Raw genomic sequence first — 12,545 nt, forward strand, 5'->3', positions numbered from 1 at the left:
ACATAATGTCTTTTTTACGTGGCCTGCGGTTTACTGCAGTAGTGGTGATCGCAAAAGCTGCTGGGGTGGAAGTAGAAGCTATATACCGGTATATGCTGCATGGCGGTGCATGCACTGCATTCTATTTTATCTTCCGACTGACAGACATCATTGGATTCCACCTCCGAAGACACTGGTGTGATGTGAGCTCCAGGATTGGGGTGGTTGCTGAACATCTTTCTTTGGGAAAACATTGGCCTGGCACCGTTTATGCTCCTTGGTAGAAAGCGGCAAGTCGGTATAATTGTGATTGTCTTACCGATGGAATGTAAATGAAGAAACAGTGGTGGTCTAAATCCAAAAGTTGCACTATGTAACATCCTTATTATGAGCCTCTGCTCTAGCCACTAAAGCTACTGATCTATGTACTAATATATCAGCTATAATCAAATAAAATTGTTCTCTCGTATGTTTTTGTTTGTCTGGAATTAATTCCAAAGGATAAGAATGGCTTTTTCCTTCAGGAAATGGTCAGGCCAAGGAAAATAAGATACTTTATCTTTACCCCAGAAGACGGAAAGTATAACCAAGTTGAGGTACCATTTCCTGCACCCCATATGGTAATTCCTGGTATTGACAACAGTGCTGACAATGTGCAGCCCTGTCCTGCAACATCATATGAACCAGAAGGGAATCTTCTTGACATTGAACATACAGGTAACTTGCTTGACAAGAGGGGGCATGTGTTCTTTCTATTCTTAAACTAGGCTGTTTTTTCCATTCACTGGGATTCAGAAAGAAAAAAAATTATCCGACTACTCCACTCATGATAATCATATTCTACTAAAAAATTGATTGCTGACACTCTAATATATGATTTTTGACCAGGTTTCAATTCTTTGTTGGATATTCCACTCCAGTATACAAACATTGAGTCCACTCGAGATACCTATCATTCGCATGTTTCACTAAAAAAATATCATGTATTTTGAATCTGTATCCTGGCAATTTTCAAATGAAACTTAACGACCCATCCATGAATAATTTTTTCTGATTGAAACTCTCCTTGATGATATACTTATTGTCTATCATATCATCTCATCCCTCTCCCTGATTTTGTTTTAGCTCTAGCTTCATTGATTTCAAAATAAATGTTGTTCTATTGTAGTTGATGAGTGTTCTGAAACACAGTATTTTTCACGCATTTATCATTAGTTTAATTAAGGCGCTCTTTATTCTGGTACTTCGTCATTTGTATTTCGCGCGCTTTCCGTTTCGCGCGCTTTCTATTTCGCGCTTGCATCTCTGGTACATCACTACGTCATTCGCCGGGTCCTCGCGGATTTGTCTTCTTATTTTCGTTGGAGGGTTTTGACCTTTCTATGTGTGAGAAACTGGATGAGAGCAACTCCAGGTATAAGATAAAATGTATAAGAATCCCCCTTGCCCCATCATGTTGGTCAATATTGAGTAAAGGGCTCATAAAACACACTTGAAAGTGATGGCTATCGATATCATTTAGATTTGTCTCCGTCAGATTGCACGCTGATGCGTGTATTGATACATTAGGCCTATTCTTGGATACTGGTTCCACTTTTCCAGGGCGAAGTCTCTTTTGTAATATTCGGGTAATATTTGTGAGTTCCCGTTATATTTTAATGCATGCTGGTAGTTGGTAAACTGTTTGTACTGATCTTGGTTGGGAACTATGGACTTTTCATGATTGAAAGTCATAATGTGATACTTCTCTGGTGATCTCGTAGATTGTCCATCTTTGCGAAGGTGGCAGCACCTGTCGGAACATGTGTTATGGGAATTGTTTATTCAATGACAAAGTGACCTTATTTTTGTATTATATCTTATTTTGCAGAAACAAAGTTTTGGAACTAACATCCAGTCGTTCTCGTTAGTAATTCCTTCGATTCGTCACAATGAGGGCACTGCACAGCCAAAGAAAAGAAGCAGATACGGTCAAGAAAAAGTTTCTCAGCTTGAGAACTGGAATGCTATTCATGATGGAATGTTCACTAGTTTCCAAGAGTCGCTTGTTCCTGGTATGAACTGTGGAGCGTGCAGTGTTCCATTGTTATCCGTGTATCGATGTGATGACTGTTATGTTGGCTTCTTTCTTTGCGGCAGCTGTGTTGAAGAAGTGCATAAACACACATTGTTTCACCAACCATACAAATGGCAGGTCAGTATCTAATACTGTGTTTTATGACATAATGCAACTTTTTTGCTGCATGTCAGATAACTATATGTATTTGTATCGTACATTTCAGTTTCAGTAGTTGTGTTTCGGGACACAAAAACAATTTAATCAATTCCTTCAGAAATGTATTGTTGTTATGCCAAATCTCAATGCTTCAGGTTTGCTGAAACAGCTATATGGTTGTTACACTACAGTATTATTATTTTCAAGTTGAGGACAAAACTGGTGGATCAATAATGCATGTAGGATGTAAATACAATGTATTTAGATGAGAAATAGTTTTTGCAGTGAAAGAAAAACCCCAACTGGTGATCAAATGTTCTTTAGTTGGATTTCATGATGGCCTTACAAAGGAGACGATAATAAACCGAAAAAGTTTCCAGGTAAAAAGGGCATTTGCCTCCCTTGCTTGGTGAATTTCCATCCCCAGGACAGCAAGTTGTGGAGCGTATAGTGAAATCCCTGGGCGATGATTTGTCCATTCATGTATAAATCAATTTGGGTATGCACAGAGTTGCTTGGTTGATATCACCCTCTAATCTGTATCATTTTCTATGCAGGCTCGAACTTGGAATTCATTTGTACCCAGGGCAGTTGTGAAAAAGTTGTTCGGAGACATAACCATTCCTGCTCTACAGCATTTATACGGCCCCTGGTCGTTGTTGATGATAAAGGTTTGCATTGAAAATTTCTCTTATTTTGCATACAATCTTAAATATTTGTTGTACCTTTGCACTTTTATTCCCATCTTTTAAGAAACCAACTTCTGTCATTGTTTTCATTAATGCGTAATGCTGTTTGTAGCAACACGCCTGTGAAGAGAACCAAAAAAGCCTAATGACTGCTTTTAGTTTGTAATTCATTCTTCCATTCATCTCGACTTATCTCATTTTGTTTCAGGACGATATCATCGATTGAATTTCCAGTTTTGCCTCTGTGAACCAGAGTCTGTTACCCTGATACTTCATCACCTGTGGCCTTCGTCTCCAAAGAAACCACGCATGTGTTTTCATTTCCACTTCATGGATTTGCTGCGGGTAATATCTTATAGTATCTTCAAGGAACAATTCTTATCATGGACTTCTGTAAAGCGTTCGAGCACTTATACAGTCCTTATGTTCATTTTGAAGACCTGGTAAGTGGGTTGTATGTCTTTGTCATGAATTTTTTAAAGGAAAGATTGGTTACACTGAGACTCTAAGACTATGGCCAGGGAATTGATAAAAACTAAGCGGACCCACACTGACAGAAACCAATGTATCGCATTGACATTGTTTACTTCGAATACATGTATTGTATAGTATCTCAATGTCTCACTGACTCAGAAACGTTGTCGGCGACCACCCCTAGTTGTTATCTACAGTGTTTATTGTTTGTCCCTCCAATAAGATTTGATAAAATTGAAATCCCTGCTGTGAAATTTACTATTTTTGCCTAATTGAATGTTGGGGGCTTGGAGCCAAAAGTATTCTTTTAGTTTTAATGAAACAAATCTTTTGTATCCCCCTTTATGGCTTTAAACCAGACCTGGGCGGATGCATATTCAGTGCTGATCTTTATTCAAATTTCTCTAAATTCACAGGCAACCAGAATATCAACAGAGTCCTGATAAATGAAAGCTTCGAGGAATACAGGGCTTTCATACCAGTGTGAATATCTCCGTAATGTCTGCCCTGATTTTGGTGATGGAACAGCTTGTGTCCTGCTTGTCCAATGGTAAGACTATCTGATAATCATTATTTGCTGTCCATTGTGTATATGCACTGTTACTGCTACTGTAGAGTTGAGGTTGACTCTTCAGCCAACAGCGTGGTAATGGTTCTAATGGTGGTTCTTTAAAGACTCCATTATGGGGGCATGTTTTTTGGTCAAAGATTGAATATGTTCTGGTGGCCCACCTGAACAAAATTGGCTGCAGACAACAGATATTCAACAGAAATGACAAGAACTTTACCTGTCCTGGGGTGTCACTATGGGCCTTTGCTGACCTTTGCTGATGGGAATTTAGGTTAACAACTTGTTTCTAAGTGTAGGATTGTGATTGCAAGAAGTGTTTATAAAAAAAATGTTGTGTCTGTTTGGCTAAATCATATTAGTGTCCAATTTTGATAAAGTATGTTTTTGTTTTTTTTTACTGCAGGAAGATGATTATCCAGTGATAATTTCAATGGATGGTAACTTTGGGCTTGTGCGGAAAAAGTCGTCTGGTGTCAGTTTTTCCGAGCCGAAGCATGCAGGTCACTTCTTTTCTAATCAGAGTGAGGTTGATGAGTTTGTTCAAAAACATAACAGAAGCATGAAGAAAGCTGGCGACGTAAGATCGTGTTAATCAACCTATTAATTGTCAGCATCATTTTGAATGCCTTAGAAACTTATTCTCAATGTATTTGGTCGCACAATGCGCTTTCAAATAAATTACTGGCACTTAATGTTCTGATTTTATCCATTTTCATGATTCCACTTGTTAAATAGATTATGAAGTTTGCAGTTTTTTTATGTGCCACATTTATTTTCATTGTGGTTTAAAATTAGAATTTATTGAATGATAACCATTGTTTTCCATTGTACTGTTATTGCATTTTTAATCTTCAGGCTTGCAGCAATTTCAAGGGTGGAAATACTTTGAGGACAAATAGTCGATACGAAAAATTAGATGAGACAGCAGTTTTTGGCTCGGCATGTCGTCATGAAGTGCCCGTCATTATGTTTAGCCTAAAACATGGAGAGAGGTAACGGTTTGATTTGCTGTTTTCCTCAGTCAATATGACTAAGATGTGTTGTATCAAAGTGATATTTCAAAAATATTGTCATACATGTGACTGTTCGGAAATGTTTTGCATTGTGATTTTCAAGTACGGTTTAGCTGAAAGAGTGTTTGATGTGCAACTATTTTCCCTTTATCTAATTGGCGCATAACCGTAGTGTCACGTATAAATGATCATCCTGCCTTGGAGGAGGAATACTCCCTGGAGAAAATCACCTCCAAGTGCAGAGCAAACACTGAAGAAGAAGATATTTTGACACCAATCCCTATTGACTGTTCAACCTTTAACCTTTAATAACCCAATCACTAAAACTGAAAAGTTGCTGCCTGCTGCACACGCTGTGGGTTTGTTTTGTTGCAGATAGTTGCTGTAAGAATTTCAGTAAATATTCAGTTGCAGATCATGCCCCTGGCATAGGCCTTCTTATCATATTCATAATGATCTAACTAGTTTGGCTGGCATCTATTTCAGTAATCAGTTGCTGCCTTTTTCTTTATGGTGTTTTGATAAAGCTTTATGAAGATACATCTAGTCGCAGATCAAAAACCCATTCTTCGATACAATATTTGGATAAGAATTAGCTTCTTGATTTTTGGCTCACCGTAAGGGGAGTCTATATGATAGCGCTGTGTCTGTCGTCGTCGTCGTATCCTAACAGTGGCACGTTTCTTAACTGCTAGGGCTATGAACTTGAAACTTTGTACACAGAATTCCCTAGGTCAGCTGACCTCTGACACTGATTTTCGGTCCGATCTGATTCTCTGTTTGGCCACCAGGGGGCCAAATGTCGATATCTAAAAAGTGTGATATCTCGCTTATTATGGTTCCTGGTTCTTTCAGAACAGGAACCATATTGTGTTTGGTCATGGTGTCTGTCTGTGTGTCTGTGTGTCTGTGTGTCTGTGTGTCTGTGTGTGTGTGTGTCTGTCCAGTCTTATGACTGTCACAGCTCAGTTAAAATGAGGGTTAGAGGTCTAGAAACAGTTCCTACCCCTAGGTTTGTGGACACTAGCAATCTAATGAGCCCATCATTGTCAACTTACGACACGGGGATCATGGTGAAATTGACATTTTGAGATGTGAGATTTTGTCTGTCACACTTTTCAGATGCGAATATCTCTGTCCCTATTCAAGTTAGAAGTTTGGAAACAAGGTCTACCCTAGGTTATTAATGTGCCTGATTTCAATGAGTGCATCAAATTCAATCTCAGTTATCAAGGGTCATGGTGATATTGATATATCGAATTTGATATTTTGAGATATCTTGACATCTGAGTAAGTTAGCAATGTGCAACCAAGTCTAGGTAATGTATAGTTACCAAAGAGTTAAATGACATGAAAATGTACAGTGTCAGGCATTTGGATCATTAAGATATCATGAGATTTTCATATATCAATTTTGATAATTTGAACTATCTCGGTCTGTGGGAGGAGTAGAGTCATGGAACCTTCACCTATGCCCAGGTTATTGAGGTTGCCCATTCAGGTTATGCAATGACCTTGAAGGTCAGAGGTCAAGGTCAAGGTCAAATCACCTGCCAATGAAGCCACTGATATTTCAACTGTTTAGTCTATGACACGGGAACAACATGCCAATCTATATCTTCTGTGATGCTTTGAAGGTCAAACGTCAAGGGCAAGGTCGAAAGTTATGAAGCAGGCATCCTCTCCTATCTCGGTCTGTCGAAGGGGTTGAGTTGTGGAGCCTTAACCTATGCCTATGATAGGTGGCAGTTTAGATTATGCAGTGACTTTGAAGGTTTGAGGTCAAGATCTGATCACCTTGAAACATAAAACTGTTGCTATTTTTGAGTGTATTTCTTGTGATATTTGAACATGTTTTGGAGGTGCTTTACAAGAAATGTGTATGATAACGTCACAGAATGACGAGAGCGTAGCATATTTTCGATACTCCATGCTACCAGATCAAAATAAAACGAAATCCTTAGTCTCTGGCTTACAGAGATGCTGAACATGAGATTAACCTTTGTCTTCAAGGAGAAATTAGTAGAAGGGAGAGTCGCTGATCATTTAGCAATATAATTGGAACGTATGGAGCAATGAATGGGTACTTAGGAAGGGTTTTGGCGCACAACTGTACCTGCAGTTTCTGACGCTTTTTTCTCAATAATCCAGCGACAGATATAAAAATCTTAGTGCTTAAATTGTCCCTCCGAAACCTATCTTTCATTCAAAATCAATATTTTAATGCGGCAATTATACACCACGTGCGCATAAGGGATTTTCCGACCACTACGTCACACTGCGTCTGAAATGGTCTATTCGAATCAAAAACTGATGTCGATAAAACGGTTCCACATCGTGCCACACCGTTTTCAGTGTGAACACTTAATACGAATTAAGGTTTAAATTCAATTCGAATTAAAACTAGTGTCAACAGAACTTTATTTCAACATTCAGCACATCGGGAACCATCAGACATTTACAATGTCATCTTGTTAGTGACTTGTTTTCGATAAAACTTTTGTTGTAGGTACTCATAGCAAATATACATTTTATATTTTACGGGTTTTTAATTTGACCTTGTTTTCAAGGTCACAGAGGTCATATGGCGTAAATTGGCCATTAGAGTGTAAACTATGGCACGTTTCTTAACCACTAAAGCTATGAACTTGAAACTTGGTACATATAACCCCCTATATCACATAGCCTCTGGTGCTGAATTTTGGTTCGATCTGATTCCTAACTTTGCCACCAGGGGGCCAAAAGTGGAAATCTAAAAAGAGTGATATCTCGCTTATAAGTGACTTGTTTTTGATAAAACTTTTGTTGTAGGTATTCATAGCAAATATACATTTTATATTGTACGGGTTTTTAATTTGACCTTGTTTTCAAGGTCACAGAGGTCATATGGCGTAAATTGGCCATTAGAGTGTAAACTATGGCACGTTTCTTAACCACTAAAGCTATGAACTTGAAACTTGGTACATATAACCCCCTATATCACATAGCCTCTGGTGCTGAATTTTGGTTCGATCTGATTCCTAACTTTGGGGCCACCAGGGGGCCAAAAGTGGAAATCTAAAAAGTGTGATATCTCGCTTATTAGTGATTTGTTTTTGATGAAATTTTTATGGTAGGTTTTCCTAGCAAGGGTATATCACATATCATAGGTGTTTTTAATTTGGCCCTACTTTTCAAGGTCACAGAGGTCAAATGGCGTAAATTTGCCGTTTGAGTGTAACTGGGGCACGTTTCTTAACCAATAAAGCTATGAACTTGAAATTTGGTGCACCTGATTCCCTACATCATTTAACCTCTGACACCGAATTTCAGTCTGATCTGATTCTCGACTTGGCCACCAGGGGGCCAAAACTAAAAAAAGTAAAAAGTGCAATATCTCGCTTAATAGTGACTTGTTTTCGATTCTATTTTAATGGTAGGTACTCAGAGCAAGGATACATCACATATCCTACGGTTTTTGATTTGACCTTATTTTCAAGGTCACAGAGGTCAAATGGTGTGAATTGGCCGTTTGTGTGTAACGGTGGCACGTTTCTTAACCACTAAAGCTATGAACTTTAAACCTGGTACACATGACTCCCTAGGTCAGATGACCTGTGACACTGATTTTCGGTCTGGTCTGATTCTTAACTGGGCCACCAGGGGGCCAAAACAAAAAATTTGAATAGTGCCATATCTCGCTTATTACGGATTAGTTTTTGGTAAAAATGTTATGGTAGATACTCTTAGCAAGGATACGTCACATATGATACGGGTTTTTGATTTGACGTTCTTGTCAAGGTCACAGAGGTCAAACGGCTTAAATTGGCCATTTTAGCGTAACTGTGGCACGTTTGTTAACCCCTAAGGCTATGAACTTGAGACTTTGTACAAAGGACCCTCTAGGTCAGCTGACCTCTGACCCTGAATTTCAGTCTGGTTTGATTCTCGACTTGGCCACCAGGGGGCCAAAAGTGAAAACCTAGAAAGTGTGATATCTCGCTTATTAGTGATTCGTTTTCAATAATATTTTTATGGTAGGTTCTCCTAGCAGGGATACATCACATATCATATGAGATTGGTCGTTTTTAGTGTAACTATGGCACGTTTCTTAACCGCTATAGCTATGAACTTGAAATTTGGTGCACATGACTCCCTATGTCATGTCACCTTGGACACCGAATTTCGATCTGATCTGGTACTCAACTTGGCCACCAAGAGGCCAAAACTAAAATTGGTAAAAAGTGCAATATCTTGTTTATTAGTGACTTGTTTTTGATGATATTCTTATGGTTACCATAATGGTACTTACTCCAAGCAACGATACATCACATGTCATACCGACTTTGGTTTGACCTATATACTATACATGTACAATGTTTCTTAACCTGGATGAATTCCAAAGCACCAAATATCTATACGGTGAGCACAATGGCCCCTGGCCGTTTCATTAAGGTTTGCATGCAAATTATATCAACTCTTTAACTTGGAATCAAAAGGTGTTCCCATCACAGGCTAGAGATGGTTGGATCAGCCTGCATTCATGTTAGTTTGACAATTTCCTACCCTAATAATAATCATTGTCCTTTTCAGAGTTCAGGTTCTGGTAGTCTTTTAGATAGGTTGAAGCTGGCAATTCCAATATTTCACTGCTATGGCCACAAGTTACCTAAAGGTAGGTGGTTTCACAAAGTATATTTTTTTGGAAAGTGACCATCCTTGGTCACTCAGTATGGAAAATCATCCTGGTTAGTTAATATTTCGCATGTATCATAACAAACACACGCTCCACTTTATTTGCATTTGGCTTTGGAAGGAGTAAGTCAAGTGACATCACCCCAGCTGTGTTGTTTCAGAGTTCATCATTCTTTTACATGTGCAGACTGATTACTGAATGGGCTTTGGATCAACACCTTCAACTGACACTGCTCTTTGATTTCTTTATAGGTTAAGTACAGTCCTCGGCGAGTTGTTGGTGTTGGCTTAACAGTCGGTGAGACACTGTAATGTCTGTGGTCCTTTTTGCGGAGTTTCTCGAAGATAACGAAAGAAACGACCCCCAGTCACAGGATCATTGCGTCGAAGAGAAAGCTGTCAAGACTTGAGCCACTTCCTTCAATCCAGATCGGATCATCCTCTGTTACTCCCTCATCTCAGGTTCGAAATCTTGGTGCTGTTTTTGATGCAAACATGTCTATGTCACAACAGGTGTCCCAAGTGGTGAGGGGGGTTTACTATCAGATCCATAGAATAGCAAAGATCAGACGATACCTGGACAATACCACCTGTGCCAGAGTAATAAATGCGCTAATAACATCTCGCCTGGATTTCCAAAACGGTCTTTTGCTCGGATTACCGGGCTGTGAAATCCAGCGCCTTCAAAAAGCACAAAATGCTAGTGCTCGCCTCTTAACCAGGTCCAAAAAGAGAGAGCACATAACCCCTATTTTAAAATCTCTTCATTGGTTGCCGGTGACATCACGTATCGACTACAAAGTTCTTCTCACAACCCACAAGGTCATCCATCATGAGGAGAGCCCACAGTATATGAAGGAACTTCTCAGTCTCCGTGCGCCCGGCCGCAGACTTCGGTCCTCGGATGACCCTTGGCTCCTTGCCATCCCACGTTCAAATGGGGTCTTCGGGGATCGATCTCTGTGTGTCCGGGCCGCGGGGCTGTGGAACGCCCTTCCAAGCTGGTTACGTGATGTCACTGTGCTAAACACTTTTAAGAGTAAACTCAAAACTCATCTTTTTATCCTAACATATTCAGAGTAGGCCATACATGTTTTAAATATTGATATTTTCCGGATGTTTTTAAACTGTTTTTTATCCTCATGAAATCACCACTTTTAATGTACTCATTTAATATTATGTACAGTGCTTAGAAAATGTATGCACCATTATTTTAGCACTTTAAATCAAATAAATTATTATTATTATTATTATTATTATTATTAGATGTTCTTACTGATGCTATGATCTATTACACAAACAAGAAGGTCTCAAAGATCGGTATCTTTTAAACAGTTACACAGAGTGGTATTCAGGTGGCGTTGATGGCATTTAGCCTCAATCAGAATGGGAACTTTTAGGCTGTTTTGTGGTCAGGCCATATCTAATTGGATGCATAACTGTTGACCTTTAGCTTAGCTGATAGTATAAACTTCTTCTTGGCACTGACAAGACAAAGTAATGTGCTTATCCTTCTTCATGTAGCAGTATTCAATCACTTTTCAATTGCATTGTTGAGTACTTTGATTCCTCAAAATGAAAATTTGTGGTGTTATTTGTATCCTTCTGAATACCCAAAAATATCTGTGATCTACCATCAGGTACTACAAGCATGTTATTTAAATTCAAAGTATGTGCTTGGAATATATCTGTTATGATTTCCAGGTCCGTATCTGGCGTTAAAGCTGACGAAAGCTGAGGATGTAATGTCAACAACAAAAAAAGGAATTGAAAGCTCTCCTTGATCAACTCAAAGGTATGTGCATTTCTCTCTTATTCCAGTAGCTGCAACACACTAAACACCAGTGGCAGCATATTACAAGCCTGACTCCTTAGATCAGTTCTCAGCAGTCAATCATCTCGGGATAATTCAAGCTTGGCATCAGTGAAACATGTAAAAGTTGATAAAGAGGGTCATATCATCTTTTCTCATCCCTGGCAGTTCAATCATTCATGACTGTTAAAGTTTAGACTTTGTGTTGTGTTTGTGGATCATTATGATCAACCAAAGATAACATTCAGTAATAGAGAATTTCTTTTTTCCTGGGCTTATGTCTGAAGCCTTGTTTTTGCCGATGCAGTGATATGCATGCTGATGCAAAATTCATTTTATGAGGGTAACTGTGAGTATTTACCAAGTGCATGCCATTACACAATCCAGACACATTGAAGCACATTTTCACAAATAGTAATGGCATGTCTGTGCACTTATTTTGTTCCAATAACAGTGTATCCTTATCTCTTTTAGTGTCAGAAAGTCAGGTAGAACTCTGGCTTGCAGAGGCACAGAATCCTGCTAGTTGTCAGCGACTGAGACGAGGTAAGACCCATTATCAATATCATTATCGTCATCATCATCATTATTATAAGGAAATAGCATCAGTGGGCCAGTAAAAAGTTTGATGGAGGTTGGTGCATAAGTTTGGTTGCAATTTACCCTTTTGCCATAGTATGACTTTTTGTCAATTATTTTGTAGCTCCAGTTGCTCACTGGTATCAACAAGGCCAAACAACCAAGGATGAGATATTTCAAAGCAAAAGGTCATGAGATTAAAAGTCAGTCCATTGGAAAACTGGCATCCACCGAGATGAACTACCAAGTGTGGTGGAAATTGGCCAGGCTATTGCAATTAAACTGCAGAAAAACATCAGCAGAACCAATTGGCATATTAAGAAGATGGTGGAAATCTTCAACACAAAGGACATGGATGAGAGTTTACCAGAGTCACTTGTTTACGAAGATGCGTTGAAAGGACATTACTTAGGCATGGAAGAAGCACCAATTGCAGGTCCTAATGATAGTGTGCCATTCTACCTTAAAGAACAAGCTGTTGACTTGTTTTGGCACCACTCCCGAGCTTTTGAGGAACGGTGCTTGTTGTTGAAGAAGA

General features: G+C 39.0%; 3 long non-coding RNA genes across 4 annotated transcripts; all 3 read left to right on the top strand.

The window, feature by feature from the left end:
• The first annotated feature begins 1,306 nt into the window (after positions 1 to 1,306).
• On the top strand, positions 1,307 to 3,283 carry LOC135499009 (uncharacterized). The gene is made up of 3 exons (XR_010449203.1): positions 1,307 to 1,393; positions 1,850 to 2,173; positions 3,092 to 3,283. It is a non-coding gene; the product is annotated as an uncharacterized LOC135499009 (long non-coding RNA).
• On the top strand, positions 3,283 to 9,913 carry LOC135499010 (uncharacterized). Of its 2 annotated transcripts, none has more exons than XR_010449204.1 (5): positions 3,283 to 3,326; positions 3,774 to 3,907; positions 4,332 to 4,505; positions 4,784 to 4,920; positions 9,868 to 9,913. It is a non-coding gene; the product is annotated as an uncharacterized LOC135499010 (long non-coding RNA). The 2 variants fall into 2 exon arrangements; XR_010449205.1 differs by lacking the exon at positions 9,868 to 9,913 and adding an exon at positions 9,521 to 9,572.
• Positions 9,914 to 10,879: 966 nt separating this feature from the next.
• Positions 10,880 to 11,974, top strand: LOC135498979 (uncharacterized). The gene is made up of 3 exons (XR_010449197.1): positions 10,880 to 10,935; positions 11,320 to 11,410; positions 11,903 to 11,974. It is a non-coding gene; the product is annotated as an uncharacterized LOC135498979 (long non-coding RNA).
• The last annotated feature ends 571 nt before the right edge of the window (positions 11,975 to 12,545 follow it).

Source organism: Lineus longissimus, chromosome 14 (assembly GCF_910592395.1).
Source record: "Lineus longissimus chromosome 14, tnLinLong1.2, whole genome shotgun sequence".
Classification (NCBI taxonomy): Eukaryota; Metazoa; Nemertea; class Pilidiophora; order Heteronemertea; family Lineidae; genus Lineus; species Lineus longissimus.